The 21,339-nt window shown below is 43.3% G+C and overlaps 1 protein-coding gene across 6 annotated transcripts in view; it reads left to right on the plus strand.

Annotated features, from left to right (window-relative positions):
• Nucleotides 1-206: 206 nt before the first annotated feature.
• Nucleotides 207-21,339, plus strand: part of MICAL3 (microtubule associated monooxygenase, calponin and LIM domain containing 3) — a 239,392-nt gene continuing 218,259 nt past the window's right edge. For 3 of the 6 annotated variants that reach the window (XM_084616999.1, XM_084616998.1, XM_084616996.1), the window contains exon 1: nt 217-403. The gene's annotated coding sequence lies outside the window, so the exon portion shown is untranslated. Of the gene's footprint in view, nt 404-21,339 lie in introns of all 6 variants that reach the window. The other 3 variants (XM_084616994.1, XM_084616995.1, XM_084616997.1) reach the window with 2 other exon arrangements.

Genomic DNA, 21,339 nt, shown 5'->3' on the forward strand with positions numbered 1-21,339 from the left:
TTGGTCAGCCGAGCTCTCACCCTCCCGCCGGTCTCCACATCGCAGCCAATCGCTGCCAGGGAGATTTATAACCGACTTCGGAGCGCACCATTATTCCTTCCCAGAGGGGTGGCGAGAGCGGGTAGCTTTTGACACAGCCCCCCCCCCCCCACCTTCGCTTCTCATGGGCCTGGCAGCCGGAGGAGCCGATGTCCACCCCACCCCCGCTCCCGCCTTGGGCAGAGTAACCCGGGTGGCTCCCTCTAGGGCGGAGAGGAGGAGCTGCCCAGGGGCCAGCCGCCGCCGCCGCCGCTGCACGGGACCGGAGCGCAGAGCCCGCCCTCGGGGAGGAGAAGCGGGGCCGGGAGATGGACCCGCCGCACATGGCTTAGCGCCGGGAGCCCGGGCGCAGGAGCTGCGTGAGGCAAGTGGGGCAGCTCCCCGGGGGGCCCGGGCCCGGGGGATCGGCTGCTCCCGGGGGCCGCGAGCCGGGCTGGCACCTCCCGCTCCCCCCCCTGCCCCCGAGCCGGGCTGGTGCCCCCGCTTCCTTCCCCCAGCTGCCCCCGGGGGCCGCGGTCCGGGCGGGCTGGGAAGCGGCGCCTGCTGGCCGGAGCGCGCCGCTGAGGGCGGGCGGGCGGGCAGGTGGGGTCTCCCTGGCCCGGCGCAGGGTCGGAGAAGGCGGCTGGAGGCTCGCCCCGGGGGCGACGGCGACAGCGCTGCCCGCAGCCCGGCTCCGCGCTCCCGCAGTGCGTTGGCAGGCGCCTGGCTGCGGAGCGGGCACCGGCCGCAGGGGCGCGTTGGCGGCCGGCGCACGGCTCCGCTGAGGGCGGCAGTGCCGCAGCAGCCCCCGCCCCTGGAGAAGGCGGCTCGCGGTGCGGGACCGGGCAGGAAAACCGGGACCTGCCTTGCCCCAGCGCCGTGGGGGATCCGTCATCGCCTGCTCCCAGCGCCGACGGGCTGACGCGGATCTGAGCCCCCTCCCCTCTCCTCTCCCTGCCAGCTTCAGGGACGTGTGTGCCTGTAGGGGGTCTGGGGGAAAAAAAACAACCCTTAATGGGGAATAGCTCAACCCGGCGGGCAGGCCACTGAGAGAATAGCCTGCGGGGAGGGGAAAATGCACTCCCAGTTCATCCCTGCAGAAGGTCTCCGGGCCCAGTTCGTGCTCTGAGTGTGGGCAGCCTGTCCAGCTTGTGTCAGAAATCTGGAACGAAAGAACTCCTGACATTGGCCTGTGATCAGGGGTTGTACTTAACACTGGCGCCTTCACCTGGTGAGTCGGCTCAAACTGTAGGGACGGGAGGATGAGGCCATAATGTTTTAATGGTCAGGAGGCGCTTGCTTGGAGCCCTTCCAATAGATGTGGTGGGGGACCTTCTTGACTTGCAAGCTTGTGCAGATTTGTTCAATACTATCCCACTTGCCTGATCTCCTTGTCATGTGAATTTGGGAGGGAAGGAGGGAAATGCTGAAGGAGATCATGATTATGTTTGCCCTTACATGGGTACAAATTTGGTGGTTACAGGTTAACTCTGGAGGAGTTGGGGAGGAAACACTACTTTGCTCTGCCAATTCATGGGAGAAATCTCTGAAGAGCATTGTTTTGTTAGTGGACCAAGGTCTTCCAGTGGCATGCAGTATATACCCCCTTAGGACTATCCAAATGTCCTGTTGGACAGGCATAATATATTATAGGGTACTTCCAAGATTAACAGATGGATAGGTTGACCTTTTGGGGTGCGTGTATGGATTCTCAGGTAGATGCCTCCTTCTCTGGCATACTCTACCCTCTTAACACCTTTATTACTAATGCAGGTTTATTATAGTGATTGCATTCTCATCTACAGCAAACAAGTGTTTCGGTAGTGTCTGTTACGCTGTTATAGAGTTGTTTCAGGTTATAAAACCCAGTTTCTAATATTATATTTTCTCTGGTTAGGAGTTTGAAATTTGTGGCACAGGATACTAGTTGCAATATTGTTTTTTTAACAAATAAATGTCTGAAAATTTACTTCTGCACATGCAGCTTTTTCCATAACAATAAGGTATATTAATGTATCCCCTTTTTCAAAGCCACAGAATGAAACTATCTCTTATTTCATCCAGACCCCCATTTAATGTTAGTACTATGGATTGACAGTGCCTTGTACTTGCCTAAAGGGAACACAGGTATTACGAGAGGGAGCTCTTGTGGTCTCTTCTGCTAGCTTGGTCTATCACTTTAAGAAGCATCATTTACTTTGGTAACACACAAAGTAAATTAAATATCTGGCTGAAAATCTTGTTCTTCAATTGTAGACTTCACTGTGTTTAGACTTCTACAATTTCCCACTTATAAAAACAGCTGAGAGAACATTATGCAAAACTTAGATATGCAGAAGTTTGGAAATTCTCAGCTAAGGTTGTCAAGGAATATTAACTCTTAGTTTGCTTAGTAATTGAAAAGGGAACGTAAAAAGGAACACTCAAGTTAAAAATTGTACTGTATATTCAAACAGCTTTTTTGTGTGTTGCAAGAACACTTTACATTATTAAAATTGAAAGAAATTTAAAAATCCAATTTATTTTTCACTACTGATGCTGTTAATTTATGTCAGCATTTCTCTCCGCTTAAAGAACGAAAATCAGTGAAGCCAGTTTCATTGTTTATTGTCACTAACACCTTCCAGTGTTGTGCTTGGATTGCAAATCCTGCAAAGGCACATGTATGTGTTAAAAATAACTTTCCATGGGAACTAATTTTTTTTAGATCATGGGAGTATTTCTGTTGGCCTTATGTTTTGTAAAAATTTGCACAAAAGCTACACTTGGAGTCAAATTGGAGTTGACAGTGTCCCTTTAATTTAGCCCCCAAAAAATCCACTACCCATTCATCCTCCGCTCCCAAGTGAAGATTTCACACTTGTCAGAAACTGGACACTGAAAAAATATATTTAGCTTGCATTTTCAGAATTGTAGCTTTCTAAAGCACTTATCTTCAAGAAACAGATGAACTCAAACCTATTTAATAATTATGTTAATTGGTTCTCTAGAATACTATAGTTGAAATACACAAATAGACTTGTAGTTGATTCTAAAATCTTTGTTCATTTTTACAATTGAATAAAAAAGTTAAAGAACAGATGCCAAATTGCCCTATTTCAAGTAGTTACATTACCCAAGTAACCAATGATATATGTGAAATATAACTCAGTTCATAATTTGGAATTCAAATACATTAAAACTTGACTCTGAATTACAATAAATTTGAATACAATAAATTACAGATCCTGTTCATAACTAACCCCTATGTTTGTTGTCTTTGTGAGCAGTATGTAATTGTATATATTTGGTGCAAACCTAGACACAGAGGGGTGAGGTCAGGATGACATTTAATCCTAAACTTCCCTGCCTCATGTGGGTTTCAAACATTCCTTTTAGTGTGCTTGTCTTAATCTTTTTCTCCCAAAACTCTCAGGAGAGTTTTATAAACATGTATCACTGGAGAAATTTTAGTTATTATGCAAGTCCCTTTTGATGAAGATTAGAAAATTACTTGTGTTGTGAGAAGGTTTGAGTTGTTGTAAAACAAATGGTAATGCAGAGCAGATGTTGGACTTTCTGTTTAGAGAGTTTCCTATCTGTTGTGACAGATATGACCAGAGAACAGTTGTGTTGAGTGTTGCTGACTTCTTGCAGGATTTCAAAATATTTTTCTAGCATGTTGTGATAATCATACACACTAACTTACCTAATCAAGTTGTGGTGTTACTGTCTTACTTGTCTATGCTTCTGCTGTCCTGTAAATATTCCTTCAGTGCAGTAGCTAGGGCTCTCTCTCTAGCTGTATCTAGATCCATATTAATAGTGGGACTAGATCCCAACTTCGTGGGTGGTTAGGAAAGCCTTGCATAACATTTTGATAGTTATAGGGTGTTATTTACTGGGTGTGTGTAACTGACCAGCAGTGCACCTCCCATGCACTGGTATCAGCAGTGGCAGCTGTGACATAGACCGGGCTGAGGCATTTTGATCACCATGTCATCTAACCCTGATAATTGGATTTGGTAGCAAAAAGAAACTGAGCAGCAATCTTCCCTTTCTTCCCAAAAATCTTGGCATTATCGCAATCTGAAAGTATTAGGTAGGATTATGGGGACCAACCCTAATAGATACATGAAATTAAAGCTCTAGCTTTCCTTGGAAAGTACTTTCTTAATAGTACTGGTATTCAGATGGTTCAAAGTGGAATATTTCATTGAGAAAAGAAGGATGTTGGCTGATGGATTTCACACCTTTGGTGCTCTACTTTGCATTCTGCATGCTCCAGTCAGCAAAACAGCTGAATTAAGTAGAAAAAGCTAGAAACTTAATTTCATTTCCATGGGAGAGGGTGAAAGAGGCAGTGGAAATTGTGGGAAAATCTCATCAGCATCATCCCTGTCACTCAAGCCCATAACCTGGTCATTGTCTTCGACTCGACCCTTTCTCTAGAGCCTTGTATCCAGGCTGTGCCTGAATCTTGCCAATTTTTTCTTCATAACATCTCTAAGATATGGCCTTTCCTATCCATCCACACAGCTAAAACTCTCATCTAGGCTGCCATCATCTGTCGTCTCGATTACTGTAACATCCCTCTCGCTACCCTTGGCTAATCCCATCTTGCCCCGCTCAGGCCCATTCAAAATGCTGCTGTAAAAATAATTATCCTAGCTCCTGGCTTTGACCATGTCAGTATCACCTCCTCTCTTTGCATCCCTCCACTGGTTCCCCTTCTCTGTTACATCAGACATAAGCTAGTGGTCTTAAGTTTGCAGACGATACAAAATTACTCAAGATAGTTAAGTCCAAAGCTGACTATGAAGAGTTACAAAGGAATTCCACTGAACTGGGTGACTGGTAAACAAAATGGCAGATGAAAGTCGATGTTGATAAGTGTGAAATAATGCACATTGGAAAACATAATCACAACTGTACCTACAAAATGATGGGGCTTAAATTAGCTGTTTCCACTCAGGAAAGAGATCTTGGAGTCATGTGGACAGTTCTCTGAAAACATCCACTCAATGTGCAATGGCAGTCAAAAAAGCTAACAATGTTAGGAATCATTAGGGAACATAAGAATGGCCATACTGGGTCAGACCAAAGGTCCATCTAGCCCAGTATCCTGTCTTCTGACAGTGGCCAATGCCAGGTGCCCCAGGGGGAATGAACAGGTAATCATCAAGTGATCCATCCCCTGTTGCCCATTCCCAGATTCTGGCAAACAGAGGTTAGGGACGCCATTGATGGACCTATTCTCCATGAATTTATCTAGTTCTTTTTTGAACCCTGTTGTAGCCTTGGCCTTCACAACATCCTCTGGCAAAGAGTTCCACAGGTTGACTGTGCTTTGTGTGAAGAAATACTTCCTTTTTGTTTGTTTTAAACCTTCTGCCTATTAATTTCATTTGGTGCCCCCTAGTTCTTGTGTTATGAGAAGGAATAAATAATACTTCCTTATTTACTTTTTCCACACCAGTCATGATTTTATAGACCTCTATCATATCCCCCCTTTGGGACTTTTCAGCTTGGAAAAGAGACACCTGTCTTATTAATCTCTCCTCATATGGAGGCCATTCCACACCCCTAATCATTTTCGTAAAGGGATAGATAAGACAGAAAATATCATAATGCCACTATTTAAATCCATGGGACACCCATCCCTTGAATACTATATGCAGTTCTGGTCTCCCCATCTCAAAAAAGATATATTAGAATTGGTAAAAGTACAGAGAAAGACAACAAAAATGATTTAGAGATGTGGAACAGTTTCCCTATGAGGACAGATTTAAAAGACTGGAAATGTTCAACTTAGAAAAGGGATGACTCAGGGGGATATGATAGAGTGGAGAAAGTGATTAAGGAGAAAGTGGATATGATAGTGGAAAGGGGATATTCTAGTGTGGTGTGGAGAAAGTGATTAAGGAAGTGTTATTTATCTCTTATAATACAAGAACTAGGGATCACCCAATGAAATTAATAGGCAGCAGGCTTAATACAAAAGGAAGTACTTTTTCATACAATATACAGTCAACCGGTGGAACTTATTGCCATAGGATGCTGTGAAAGGCAAAAGTATAATTGCATTCAAAAAAGAATTAGATAAGTTCATGGATGATAGGTCCATGAATGGTTGTTAGCCAAGATGGCCAGAGATGCAACCTCATGCTCTGGATGTTCCTAGGCAGTCCCTGACTGCCAGAAGCTGGGAGAGGACAATAGGGGATGGATGGATCACTTGATAATTACTCTGTTCTGTTCGTTCCCTCTGAAGCATGTGGGTGCTAAGTGACTGCTAAGTACTTAGGGTGGGTAATAGAAGAAACCCTACAGTATTTTGAGTTTCCCCTCCCATAACTTTCTAAATTACAAATTACTTAAGCATATAGACAGGTTTCAGAGTAGCAGCCATGTTAGTCTGTATTCGCAAAAGAAAAGGAGTACTTGTGGCACCTTAGCAACTAAGTGAGCTGTAGCTCGCAAAAGCTCATGCTCAAATAAACTTGTTAGTCTCTAAGGTGCCACAAGTACTCCTTTTCTTTAAGCGTATAGTTATTTTCCTTTTTTTGCATGTAAGTTGTCTACAATAGACTTTGGGGCGGGGGGGGATCTCCCACTGAAGCATGAACATAAAAATGCTCATGCTCGTCTATCACCACGTCTAACTGTTCAGCTCTAGATGTCAGGTAGGTAAAAATGCCAGTGGCCACCTGATTCCTATCTTCAGTAGTACCTCCACTTTTTGTATCCTCAGTGGAGCTTTGCTAGCTATAATGGAATGACTGGAGACTATAAAACAGTTTAGTGTGGACAAGGTCTGTATGTGTGAGGTTCTGCACTTGTGTAGTCACTGAGAAATCTCTTCTCCTTTTGAAGCCATCTGAAAATGGATAGTGTAAATCCTGGCATGCTTCTATGAGGTACCTGCTGCTTGTATACAGTAGTGAATTTTCCCATCCCTTTCATCTTGTCAGTGAACTAGGAAAAAAGTCTCAAAGCTGTGATAATCAATTGGTCAAATTCTAATCAATTTAAAAACTGACTCTAATGAAAGAGGTGTAAGTTTTGGGTGTAGAGCAGCCTGTCCTCCTCATATCAGGGATCTGCTCTGGCTGTTGCAGCCTATGGTCTTGTGACTGCAGGGGGGGAAGCAGAGGAGGTGAGAATTCTCATCTCTTCAGTTTGCTGAGGTGGAGATCTTCATGGGATGGATTGCTGTTCAGTGAGTGATGGAGACAGGTGTTTGTCTAGGACTTTTGCTTTTCACAGCCAAGTGGCAGAATGTTTTCACTGATTTCCCCCCCCCCCCCCGAAAGTTTATTTCTCTAGTAGCAAAACAGACAGAGATGGTGGAAGTGGGGCGGTTATTCAAATCTATTTTATTAAAACATGTGCTAGATTTGCTGTCACTTCCTGTCCTCTGACCTAGAGCAATAAGGGAAAAGGGAAGGGTAAGTGGAGTTTCCAGAAGCATGGAGTGCTGGAATCTTGCCACTTACTGAGCAAGGGAAGGCCAGTTGGCCTCCCTATAGAAACTTCTTCAAATATGTGTATTTTATTGCTCATAAAATGAGTCTAACGACACTACGTGGAATGTGAGCGGGGAGTGGCCAGGCAGAACAGGGCTGCTGGTGTCACTGGGGCATGTAGGGAATGACTTTCAGTGATACCTGGCCTGATGCCTGACAGGACCTCCTTTCTCCAGCAGCATGGCTTTCACCAGGTCTCTTACCTTATGTGTGTAAAAATGCAGGACAACCTACAAAGTTGCAGGGTGCTATCACAAGTGCCTAGAGGCCCCAGCCAGGATCAGAGCCCTATTTTGCTAGGTGCTGTACAAACGTACAATAAGAACGGCCTTACTGGGTCAGACCAAAGGTCCATCTAGCCCAGTGTCTGTCTTCCAACAGTGGCCAATGCCAGGTGCCCCAAAGGGAATGAACAGAACACGTAATCATCAGGTGATCCATTCCCTGTCACCTATTCCCAGTTTCTGGCAACCAGGTTAGGGACACCATCCCTGTCCATCTTGGGTAATAGCCATTGATGGACCTATCCTCCATGAATTTATCTAGTTAATTTTTGAATCCTGTTGTAGTCTTGGCCTTCACATCATCATCTGGCAAAGAATTCCACAGGTTGACTGTGCATTGTGTGAAGAAATATTTCCTTTTTGTTTGTTTTAAACTTGCTGCCTATTAATTTCGTTTGGTGGCCCCTAGTTCTTGTGTTGTGAGAAGGAGTAAATAACCCTTCCTTATTTACTTTTTCCACACCAGTCATGATTTTATAGATCTCAATCGTATCCCCCCTTAGGTGTCTCTTTTCCAAGCTGAAAAGTCCCAGTTTTATTAATCTCTCCTCAGATGGAAGCCGTTCCAGACCCCTAACAATTTCTGTTGCCCTTTTCTGAATCTTTTCCAAATCAATATATCTTTTCTGAGATATGGCAACCATATCTGCACGCAGTATTCAAGATGTGGGCATACCATAGATTTATATAGAGGCAGTATGCTATTTTCCGTCTTATTATCTATCCCTTTCTTAATGATTCTGTGGCAGGGTGCTGCAGGGGAAGCCCTAATTGGCTTGAGCCCCAGTCTGTGGAAATGGGTTGCACCTGGGTAGGGTGACCAGATGTCCCGTTTTTAAAGGGACAGTCCCGTTTTTTGGGACTTTTTCTTATATAGGCGCCTATTCTCCTTCCCCCATCCTGTTTTTTCACGGTTGCTATCTGGTCACCCTACGCCTGGGCCAATAGCTAGGACTGGCCTGGAAACTGGCCACACCTGCCAGCCTCGTTAATGGGCTAAAAGCTTGGGAGGAAGTGAGTCACTGAGGGACATGGAGACCAGGAGGGGAGAGTAGGCTCAGAAGGAGCCAGGAGCCTGCTACCTTGTTGCCACTGTGGCCTGTGCTAGGCCAAACCTGTAAATAGTTGCAACTTGGTGGTGGGGACCAGACACAGGAATAAAGAGCACAGGTATTGCACCAGCTTGAAGTGGTCCTGACTCATTGGGAAGCAGGGCCAGGAGGCTGAACCTAGCAGGGAGAGCATCCTGTTACAGATTCCCAACATTGTATTTGCTTTTTTGACTGCTGTTTTCAGAGAACTATCTAGAATGACTCCAAGATCTTTCTTGAGTGGCAAGTCAATTTAGACCCCATCATTTTATATGTATAGTAGGGATTATGTTTTCCAGTGTGCATCACTTTGCATTTATCAACACTGAATTTCATCTGCCATTTGGTTGCTCAGTCACCCAGTTTTGAGAGATCCTTTTGTAGCTCTTGGCAGTCTGCCTGGGACTTAACTATCTTGAGCAATTTTGTATCATCTGCAGATTTTGCCACCTCACAGTTTATCCCTTTTCCTAGATCATTTATGAATATATTGAAAAGGACTGGGCCCGGTACAGACCCCTGGGGACACCACTCTACCTCTCTCCATTCTGAAAACTGACCATTTATTCCTGCCCTTTGTTTCCTATCTTTTAACCAGTTACCAATCCATGAGAGGATCTTCCCTCTTATACAAGGACGGCTTACTTTGCTTAAGAGCCTTTGGTGAGGGACCTTGTCAAAGGCTTTCTGAAAATCTAAGTACAATATATCCCCTGGATCCCTCTTGTCCACATGCTTGTTGATTCCCTCAAAGAATTCTAGTAGATTGGTGAGGCATGATTTTCCTTTACAAAAACCATGTTGACTCTTCCCCAACAAATTATGTTCATCTGGGTGTCTGAGAATTTTGTTCTTTACTATTGTTTCAACCAGTGTGCCCAGTACTGAAGTCAGGCTATGGTCTGTAATTGCCGGGGTCTCCTCTGGAGCCCTTTTTAAAAATTGGCGTCCGATTAGCTATCCTCCAGTCATTTGGTACAGCAGCTGATTTAAATGATCTCCTTCTTTGAGAAAGTAACAGATTCTTTAGACAAAGGAAACGCAGTGGATCTAATTTACCTAGATTTTAGTAAGGCACTTGATACCATGCCACATGGGGAATTATTAGTTAAATTGGATAAGATGGGGATCAATAGGAAAATTGAAAGGTGGATGAGGAATTGGTTAAAGGGGAGACTACAACGGGTCCTACTGAAAGGTGGACTGTCAGGCTGGAGGGAGGTTACCAGTGGAGTTCCTCAAGGATCGGTTTTGGGACCAATCTTATTTAATCTTTTTATTACTGACCTTGGCACAAAAAGTGGGAGTGTGCTAATAAAGTTTGCGGATGATACAAAGCTGGGAGGTATTGCCAATTTAGAGAAGGACAGGGATACCCTACAGGAGGATCTGGATGACTTTGTAAACTGGAGTAATAGTAATAGGATGAAATTTAATAGCGAGAAATGTAAGGTCATGCATTTAGGGATTAATAACAAGAATTTTAGTTATAAACTAGGGATGCATCAATTAGAAGTAATGGAGGAGGAAAGACCTTGGAGTATTCATAGATATTTAGGTCAGAAGGGACCATTATGATCATCTAGTCTGACCTCCTGCACAATGCAGGCCACAGAATTTCACCCACCACTCCTAAAAAAGACCTCACACCTATATCTGTGCTATTGAAGTCCTCAAATTGTAGTTTGAAGACCTCAAAGAGCAGAGAATCCTCCAGCAAGTGACCCGTGCCCCATGCTACAGAGGAAGGCGAAAAACCTCCAGGGCCTTCCAATCTGCCCTGGAGGAAAATTCCTTCCCGACCCCAAATATGGCGATCAGCTAAACCCTGAGCATATGGGCAAGATTCATCAGCCAGATACTACAGAAAATTCTTTCCCGGGTAACTTGGATCTTACCCCATCTAAAAACCCATCACAGGCCATTGGGCCTATTTACCATGAATATTTAATTACCAAAACCATGTTATCCCATCATACCATCTCCTCCATAAACTTATCGAGTTTAATCTTAAAGCAAGAAGGATCTTTTGCCCCCACTACTTTCCTCGGAAGGCTATTCCAAAACTTCACTCCTCTGATGGTTAGAAACCTTCGTCTAATTTCTAATCTAAATTTCCTGTGGCCAGTTTATATCCATTTGTTCTTGTGGTCCACATTGGTACTGAACTTAAATAATTCCTCTCCCTCTCTGGTATTTATCCCTCTGATATATTTATAGAGAGCAATCATATCTCCCCTCAACCTTCTTTTAGTTAGGCTAAACAAGCCAAGCTCCCTGAGTCTCCTTTCATAAGACAAGTTTCCATTCCTCGGATCATCCTAGTAGCCCTTCTCTGTACCTAACTAAAAGAAGGTTGAGGGGAGATATGATTGCTCTCTATAAATATATCAGAGGGATAAATACCAGAGAGGGAGAGGAATTATTTAAGTTCAGTACCAATGTGGACCACAAGAACAAATGGATATAAACTGGCCACTAGGAAATTTTAGACTAGAAATTAAACGAAGGTTTTTAGCCATTAGAGGAGTGAAGTTTTGGAATAGCCTTCCAAGGGAAGCAGTGGGGGCAAAAGATCTATCTGGCTTTAAGATTAAACTCGATAAGTTTATGGAGGAGATGGTATGATGGGATAACATGGTTTTGGTAATTAAATATTCATGGTAAATAGGCCCAATGGCCTGTGATGGGCTATTGGATGGGGTGAGATCCAAGTTACTACAGAAAATTCTTTCCTGGGTATCTGGCTGATCAATCTTGCCCATATGCTTGGGGTTTAGCTGATCGCCATATTTGGGGTTGGGAAGGAATTTTCCTCCAGGGCAGATTGGAAGAGGCCCTGGAGGTTTTTCGCCTTCCTCTATAGCATGGGGCACGGGTCACTTGCTGGAGGATTCTCTGCTCCTTGAAGTCTTTAAACTACGATTTGAGGACTTCAATAGCACAGATATAGGTGTGAGGTTTTTTTTGTAGGAGTGGTGGGTGAAATTCTGTGGCCTGTGTTGTACAGGAGGTCAGACTAGATGATTATTTAGGTCAGAAGGGACCATTATGTCTATGAATCTATAAATGATAGGTTACAAACCACAGTTCTGCAATTTCACATTTGAGTTCCTTCAGAACTCTTGAATGAATACCATCTGGTCCTGGTGACTTATTACTGTTTAGTTTATCATTTTTTCCCAAAACGTCCTCTAATGACACCTCATTCTGGGACAGTTCCTCAGATTTGTCACCTAAAAAGAATGACTCAGGTTTAGGAATCTCCCTCACATCCTCAACCGTGAAGACCAATGCAAAGAATTCATTTAGTTTCACCACAATGGCCTTATCCTTGAGTGCTCCTTTAGCATCTCGATAATCCAGTGGCCCCACTGGTTGTTTAGCAGGCTTCCTGCTTCTGAAGTATTTAAAATTTTTTTGCTAATACTTTCTGAGTCTTTTTGGCTAGCTGTTCTTCAAACTCTTTTGGTTCTCTTACTTTGTTTTTTAATTTGGGGTATACATTTAAGTTGAGCCTCGATTATGGTGACTTTAAAAAGTTTCTATGCAGTTTGCAGGGATTTGACTTTTGGCGCTGTACCTTTTAACTTCTATTTAACTAACCTCCTCATTTTTGTATAGTTCCCCTTTCTGAAATTAAATGCTACAGTGTTGGGCTGCTGTGGTGTTTTCCCCACCACTGGGATGTTAAATTTAATTGTACTATGGTCACTATTACCAAGCCGTCCAGCTATATTCACCTGTTGGATCAGATGCTGTGCTCCACTTATGACTAAATCAAGAATTGCCTCCCCGCTTGTGGGTTCCAGGACTATCTGCTCCAAGAAGCAGTCATTTAAGGTGTCAAGAAACTTTATCTCTGCAACTGTCCCTGCTCTGAAGAGCTTAAAACTAAATAGAAAAGACAAAGGGTGGGAGAAAGCAGTTATCTCCCTTTTGCAGATCAGGGAAGCTCTGAGCAGCCCATGCTCCAAACTGGGAAGCGGAGGCTGTCATAGAGCCAAGAGGGCATGTTTTGCCTCTGACTTTTCGACAGCCTCTCTGGGAGGGTATCCCTTTAACTGTAAGACCCTACACCTCCACTTTTTGCAAGGGGGAGCCCTGAAGCCCCAGTAGGTTTGCTATCTAATTGCTGGAAACCGGACCCCCAAGACTCTACTGCCTCCTCCTTCTCTTCCCCCGCATCCCCCCCCCCCCCATTTGCTCACTGGATTGTTTAATGACAGAAAATCCAGAAAACCTGGATTTGTGCTGGAAATGGCCCAACTTGATGATCACTTTAGATAAGCTATTACCAGCAGGACAGTGGGGTGGGAGGAGGTATTGTTTCATATTCTCTGTGTGTATATAAAGTCTGCTGCAGTTTCCACGGTATGCATCCGATGAAGTGAGCTGTAGCTCACGAAAGCTCATGCTCAAATAAATTGGTTAGTCTCCAAGGTGCCACAAGTACTCCTTTTCTTTTTGTGGATTGTTTAAAGGAGCCTGCTTGCAGGTAGGAGGTGGTCCCCGGCTGAGATGCGGCTGGCACAGGTTAATGACCCGACACCTCTCCCTGTCCTGCTGTAACCAGACTTTTGGTATCTCGTCAGTACATTTGACTGGAATTTCCTTTTAAAGAAAAAGAGAAGAAAAAAAAAGGGGCACCTGGCAACCCTAAATGTTCCCTGGACACAGAAGCGAAAACCTATACTGTCCGGATAAAACCTGGACAGGTGGCAACCCTAAGTCCCTGTACCCTGAGACTTTGGCACTTGTTACTCACTATGGCTCTTCTAGACCCAGTCAGTCTAAATTAACTCCCTCCTATTAGAGACTTTATCCCCTTGGGAAGAGATGTAACCAGCAGTTGTTTGCAGTGCAGAGTAACCTTTTCAAAATAAGATTGCTTTTGCTAGTCAACTGGAATTCAGTATTTAAGGTTCTTTGCTTAGAATGGAAAAGCAAAACTTGGATGAGGATCCATGTTGGCAGTAATAATATACCCCTCTGGTCCTGAGCCTCCAGGATCTCCGTTTCCCCCACTTTGGCCTTGTCAGCCCAGTTCTTATCCCCCTGTGTTTTCCAGTTGCAATCATGCTACTTCCACATGTTGTTCTTCCCTTAATTGACAGTTGTTAGAAGTTAATGTCCCATTGCTGGTCTTCCATTGTCTCCGAGGCAGTTCTGTTCATACGTAGTTTTTGGTAGTTCGTTCATACCAACTCAGACAAACCTACCATCTCACCCAGTTCCCCCCATCCAAAGAAAGGAATTAACCCTTCAGTCCTAGGAGGTCGTCATGCAAACTGAGGGGGTAAATCACGCATATTTTTCATTGTCCACAGTGTCAGGGGCTGGAAAATCTCAGATTCAACCGGTAAAACAGAATATTCTTTGAAGATGAAGTCTTCCTGTGCAGTGCAAGAACCTTCCTTTAAACTGTTCTCTTCTGGATTCCCAGGGCAACAGCAGTGACTGCAACAGGAGAACTAATCAGGAAGTTTAATGGTTAAATGGGAGAGAGACACGAGTGTAGATTTGCTGTGTAATGTCCCAGAATAACTGCTTTCCTGATATGCTTTGCCTCTGGATGCAAAGTCTCTGGGTTTGTCATGGTACGAAGGTAACTCTTGTCTCTGGTCATTGCTCATATGATGATGAGCAAAACCTGGCTCCAGTGAAGAACATTAAACCTGATTATTGCAGCTGCCACCCACAACTATGTGGCATTGCTTTCCCCAAGTCCTCCCCACCCCCTTTGTTGCCTTGGTCCTGTATAGTTCAATCATTACAGAAACTCTTGTTGTTTGTCTATTAAACTACATTTATTTTACCCTTTTCCCAAACTTTCAGTATGCTCTAAATTTTTGGTATTGAAAGCAGGGGTGAGGGAAGCTGGTGGATTGGACCCCAGGGGAGGAAGGCTTGGAAGGATGTTGGGGCTTTTGAGAAAAGAGAGGGGTGATGGTGACTCTGTTTGCGGGTGGGGTTGAATTTTTCATTTCTCACTAGCAAACCTTCACAATAATTTGCTGTCCCAGTGCTCTCTCCTTCACAATATCTGCCAGTGCGCCCAACAATAAGGCATAGTAACTTGATCTGATTTCAGAATTGAAAAGCTTGAGAAACTAACTTGAATTAATTTGGAACAAGGTACAACAGGCGAGTGACAAAAATCAGAGGGGAGTTGGGGCAGGGAGGAGGGGCAAAGATAATGAACATAAGTTTATACTGTTTAATAAGATCCCACTCTTAACCAGTGTAGTTCCAAATCAGTTGAGAGGTGCTGCTCATTTAGCCACCAGTAGTTGGCAGATTTCTTGTAGGTGTCACAGTAGAAGTGAATCTTAAAGAGGAAAAAGTGAAACTGACTAGAAACAAAGACTGAGGTTATACTGGTTTAGCTGTGCCAGCCATAACCCCATCACATAGTCTCATATTGCCTCCCCAAACAATAGCTATGTCAATGGAAGTGTTCTTTCATCGACATAGCTACGCCTACACTGAGGGTTAGGTCTGCATGAAAGACCCCCTAAGCTTATTCTTACCAGCTTAGGTTAAAAACTTCCTCAAGGTACAAACTTTGCCTTGTCCTTGAACCCTCTGCTGCCACCACCAAGTGTATTAAATAAAGAACAGGGAAAGAGCCCACTTGAAGATGTCTTCCCACCCAAAAAAAAATCCCCCCAATCTAGCTAGATTGCTTACTAACTTTTTATAGGAGTTCTGAAGAGCATTCCTGCTCTGGTCCCGGCAAAAGCATCACACAGACAGACAGACCTTTTGTTGTCGCCCCCCGCCCCAGCTTTGAAAGTATTTTGTCTCCTCATTGGTCATTTTGGTCAGGTGCCAGCGAGGTTATCTTAGCTTCTTAACCCTTTACAGGTGAAAGGGTTTTGCCTCTGCCAGGAGGGATTTTATAGTTCTGTATACAGAATCATGGTTATATTTTATTTTATTTTATATTTTATTTATTATATATTTAAATATATTCCCTTTATATTTATGACGGGATAATTTCTGTGTCTCTTTGTAATGTGCTTTGAGATCCTCCAATGAAGGGCCATGCAAGTGCCAAGTACTATGTCCCTGGCTTTTGCCTTACTCCAGCAAAATGTTTAGGTTGTGAGAACAAGGTCGTGTCTGTGAGAAGAACTCATTGTGTGTAGCAGTCTCTTCCGTGAAGAGGAGTGTTTGGCAGGCATTTGCTTTTTATTAGCTGATAACATTCAAGTGCTACAGAAAACTGTTTCTTTCCTCTCTCTTCCAAGGAAACTCTTAACAGCAGTGAGGGAAAGAACCCTAGGTAGCTCAGTTGATTCAGGGTTCAGGCAAGCCTGTTTATTTTTAGGGGATGAAGCACCAATGTGACCACTTACAGGTTGTTGGGAAATGTACACTAGTGGGTGACAGTAACTTACTAGATTGCTGTTCAGTTCCAGTACCTTGACACTGAAATGTTTTCCTCCCCTTGATCAGCCTGTATAAATCATTGTGGTTTGATTCAAAGGCAACATTGTTTGTTTGGATTGGTGGTGTGGATTTGGGGTAAAACAGTTCCTCTTCCCTACTTCCAGACTAAAATTAGTGCTGAGCACATGGGGTTAAAGCTAGAGAGTCAGGTGGTGGGCTGAGGTCGCCAAATGGGCTCTTGAGTATGTAATTTCCATTTAACCTCATTCATTCTTTGACTCATTGTTTACTCTCCCTTTTTCTGGAGGAGGGGAAGGTAAGATCTTTCTGGGTTTCTCTACTTATTTTCCACTTTATTATTTTCTCCTTCCCCACAACCCAAAGGCCAGGTGTCACTGTGCCCTTCCTTCTGATCAAGCATCAATAGATAAAAGGTGCTCCCCCCAAATTGAGGATTCAAATCTGTGCTCAGTTTTAGGGGCATGAGGGTCTAGCTCCCAGCCGCTCTTACGGGTTTGTGTCTGCTCTGAGCACTGCAGGGAACACACGGAATGCAGCGCACAAAAGGGAAAATCCTGTTCAGCCAAATGCAGAAGAATTATACATTGCCTGTTTTACTCCTGGCAGACTGAGACCCTGGGTGAGTGATGCACTTGCAATGTATTGTTCTGAGGGCGGAGGGAAATCCATTAAACAGTTATGCGATTACGGAGAATTATGGTAAATGTATAATAATACTGGTTAATATGGAGCCTGCATATCACACAAACTGGCACTGGTGCTAGATTTGGAACTTGGCACTGTACCAAGAGAGGTAAACCCTGCAGAATAACAGGGATTTTTGGAGATTTAGGGATTGGTTGGAAAGGAGGAAGTATAACAAATATGGGGCTGCTTGACCTTGCATGTCCTTCTTGGCTAAATCACCCATATATATAATTGGTACTTTCAAAAATATCACCTCAGATGTCTTGATGTAGAACATTTAAAATACTGCACTCCTCCGATTTAGAGAACCCTTTCCCTCTATGATCAACTGCTTAGTAACTAATTATTGTCACCTTCCCTTTGTGTGCATCTTGTAACTGTTCCAGTCCCCTTGGCTCCTGAAAGATGCCTGAACTAGACCTCTGAGAATCCAATGGGAAATAAACTGACTAATTTTATTTAAAAAATCCAAACCAAAACACTAAATAGAGTGAAGTGAGCGATCTCGCAAGCATGTGCAGCAATAGATGCCTGGCAACTATCAGGCGTGGCCCCTTTAAAAAAAAACCAGCAACCTAAAACAATGGGTCTGCATTACTGAGCAAATCTATCCATCTGCTGTGTACCAGTGCTTGCTTGTTGCTGGAACTCTCTGTTTCTTTAGCTTCAGGGTACTTTTGTCTAATCAATCCCTTTAAGGTTTTTATACTTTCCATTGTTTGTAAAAACCCTCCTTGAAACAAGCAAACAAAATTCCTTTCCTGGCTTACTGTGTTTTTTCACGTGATAAAAGTGATCTTCCTTTGTGTAGTATGGCAGCATTATTGAAACAAGCACAGTTCTGGGGATAGAGTTAAGTTACTACTGTAGAGCCAGCAGGGCAGCACTAATATGAGCTTTGTTTGCTGTACAAGTTGAGGTCTTCTCACTTTGAGTAAGTAAGTGAAATACTCAGACAGGAGTGCTGAAGTTACAGTTTTTAAGACCCTGAACTGAGGGAACATTTCAATGCTACAGTATAACTCTGGACACTGTTGTACTTTATTTAAACTCCCTGACAAAGTACATTTCTCTTTCTCTTTATCTGCCTTCACTGACTAAAAGAGTTTGAGATGTCTAAAACTCAAGAAAATCCCTGTAATTTACTATTAATCATCAGAAGTGGCATGGTAAAACATTGACCAGTAAATTCAGCACAATGCTAAAGTGTTCAAACAGTTGTACAAACAGCTAGTGTTATGTTCAAGGTAAACTATATAGGACGTTGATATATCACCTGGAAAGAGCTTTTCCTGCGTGTTGCCCTGAGTGGCTTTTGTACTGATCCAGAAGGGGAACCTTTAACACTCAAGCATTGCACAGTCTCCCCTAAATGTATTTCCTAAACCCTCTGTGCTGATCTAGGATGTACCTCCTGACACAGGTGATCAGGGGCTCTCTGCTTCATAAACGTGAATACAAAGCAGTAGACTGACTGTGACTTGTAGTACTTTGTTAAGAAACTCACATTGCACTTTGACAGTGTCTCACAAATGGGTATGGGTATCAATGCTGAAGAGAGCAGAATCTCTCAGGAGCTAAGCTCCCACACTTGTAAAGTAAAACACAAAAAGTAGTTAAGAGCTTGTCTACTCTGGAGTTTTTGCATTGGTATAGACGTGCTGGGCCAGCGTCAAAAGTGGGATGTACTAGTGCAGATTATCCTGGTTTGATGCCAAAAACACTGCCAGTGTTGACCAGCTCTGATTTTAGTCAAATATACAAAGCCTGAACCAGAAGTGTAAAAGAAATAAAACTTGAAAGAAGGGAAAAGATTCAGACCTGTTTTGCAGTGCTTGTGCAAGAACCAGGGTGGGTCAGGCAGGAGAGTGATACTGATGGCTGCTTTTCTGTCTATCCCCCTGAACTTTGCTCTCTAATTTAGACCTACACTGCAGCATTAGTAAAAAGAAAAGGAGTACTTGTTAGTCTAAGGTGCCACAAGTTTATTTGAGCATAAGCTTTCGTGAGCTACAGCTCACTTCATCAGATGCATTAGTGTTTCTCTCTGCATTCTGAACATTATTGTTCTATTAATACAACTAAATCTACCTTTCTAACAGTTATGCAGGTTGTACTGATTAATAATATTTTGCACTTTTAATCCATAGATGTCCCAAATGCTTTACGAAGAGGGATAATTTTTACTCCCCATTTTACAGGTGGGGTAACTGAGCTGCAGAGAGGTTATGCAATTTGTCCTAGGTTACACAGTGAATTGACGATAGAGATGAGGATGGCATCTAGGTCTCCTGACTCCTAGCCCTGTGTTTTGTTCACCAGATCACAACTGCCCCTGTTTAGCAAATACAGGTACATGGGTTTGCAAGTATGGCTTGTTAATTATAGCAGACAATTCTTTATTCAAATACAAGAATATACACATGCATATGTATGAAATGTCTTGTGAATTGATGGAACAATCAGTAGGCATGTACAAATGGAGAGGTGAGTATATTATATCATAACTCTGCCATTTGGCACATACCTTGTATATATTAATATTTTATACAGTAATATAAAAATCTATCAATGTCTGCGATGCCCTTACATTTTTAAAAATGTAAGGTGACCCAAGGTGGCACAGGTTTCATGAGTACAGATGAACAGTCCTTTTTGTTGCTGCAGTTACCTTTCCCCAGTTGAAATAAAATTAAGCTGACAAGACCTTTTCTATTTTCACTGCAGCTATTTAGGACTGGGTGAGCAGGAGTGAAATTGACAATTCCCGCACATCAGGCCTCGGTACTTTGAAAAATTTACTGGACACCCACTAACAAGAGACTAGTATGAAAGATGAGGGAGGGTCCCCACCAACGCACTCTAGGAACTATGCTTTGCTGAGAGCTCATCCCTAGTTGTTATATTCCTGACCCTACCCAAGGGCCCTGGCCATCTGATAAATGGGGATCTTCTCCTCTCCCAACTGCTACAGCTGCTCCCAACACTGCCATGCTCTTAGGGGAGGTGCCGGGTGGCTACTTTACCCATTTCCCCCCTCCTCATTTCCTGCCGTCTATGAGAGGATGTCTGCCCCTTTACCAGCCTGTTTTGTTATTTGTCCTCTTCCCCAGGGAATAGCTCCAGTGCCTGAATCAGCTGCTGCTGCTATCTTTCCCAAGCTGTAGCACAGTGCAACCATAATTTTAAATGTTCTGATTCTCTTGTATAGTTGATACTATAAAGTCTGAGATTTTTATATTAAGGTAGGCGTTTGCATTTAACGTGTACCTCCAAGTACAGCATAACGTTCTCTCGCAGTCTGACACACTTTTATTTGCTTGCTTACCTGCAATTTTGTCAAATCCCTCCTTTGCACATCCAGTGGCTTTGTGTTTTCCACCCTGTATCATGCCAGTGTAAACTGTAGTGTATTGGTTCATAATTTTAACTTATGTTAAGTCCCAGCCTCTGAATGAGAGACTGTTTGGTCATGAAATCTTGTCTATTGCCTTGTGTTAGACACAGTAAACAGTTATCACTTTAAACATTTAGAGAGAAATAACCCACCGAAGGGAACATGGAGACTCACGGCAGCAATTCAGCTGTCAGTAGTAAAGGAATGGAAGTTCTCTGTACACTAAGCCCTGACTCCTCCTTTTAGGAGTGAGAATACAGTTCTATTCTTCTTTCACCGCCTCCCTCTCTCTCTTTCTCTCTCTGGTGCTCTTTAGAGCAGTGATTAGTGGTTCTTTTCTGAGGACTGCTTTATGGGAGTCAAAATACTAATTTGAAGAAGGAACATGTTTTGATTACAAATTGTCTTTAAAAAATGGATACAAGATGTCCACATTTTCTGTCTCTGTTTATAGTTACAGGGTTTTTTTGTCTTTACACAGAGTTCCCAAACTCTACCTCCGTGAAAGTCTTTCACTCCTCAAGTCGGCCCTTACTGATTGTTGCAATTTTTTGTATCCTCTTAAGTGATTTTTGTCAGATGACAACCTATGGCAAAAATTTTCCCTTGTAATCTTGGCACTGTGTGATTCTGTCAACATAACACATGCACAAATTCCAAAGAGCATCAGGAACTGACTAAAATGGGATTATTACTGGGGTTATAACTACATTGTAAAAGTATGCATTAACTGTAAGTATACATACTCCCTTAACTGCCTAGGTTTAAATACGTACTTTGCCATATCGTCCCTCCTCTCTCCTGGTAGAAGTAATGCTGGCACTGTTCTGAGATCTGCAACAGAACATATCAGTTCTGCAACGCAGGGCAGACAGTGTTAGAGGCTAGCCTTTATCAAGGTGTCTATCAAGTACTGAACCAAACAAAATACTGGG

The sequence above is a fragment of the Lepidochelys olivacea genome (genome assembly GCF_965140295.1).
Source record: "Lepidochelys olivacea isolate rLepOli2 genome assembly, chromosome: 1".
NCBI lineage: Eukaryota > Metazoa > Chordata > Testudines > Cheloniidae > Lepidochelys > Lepidochelys olivacea.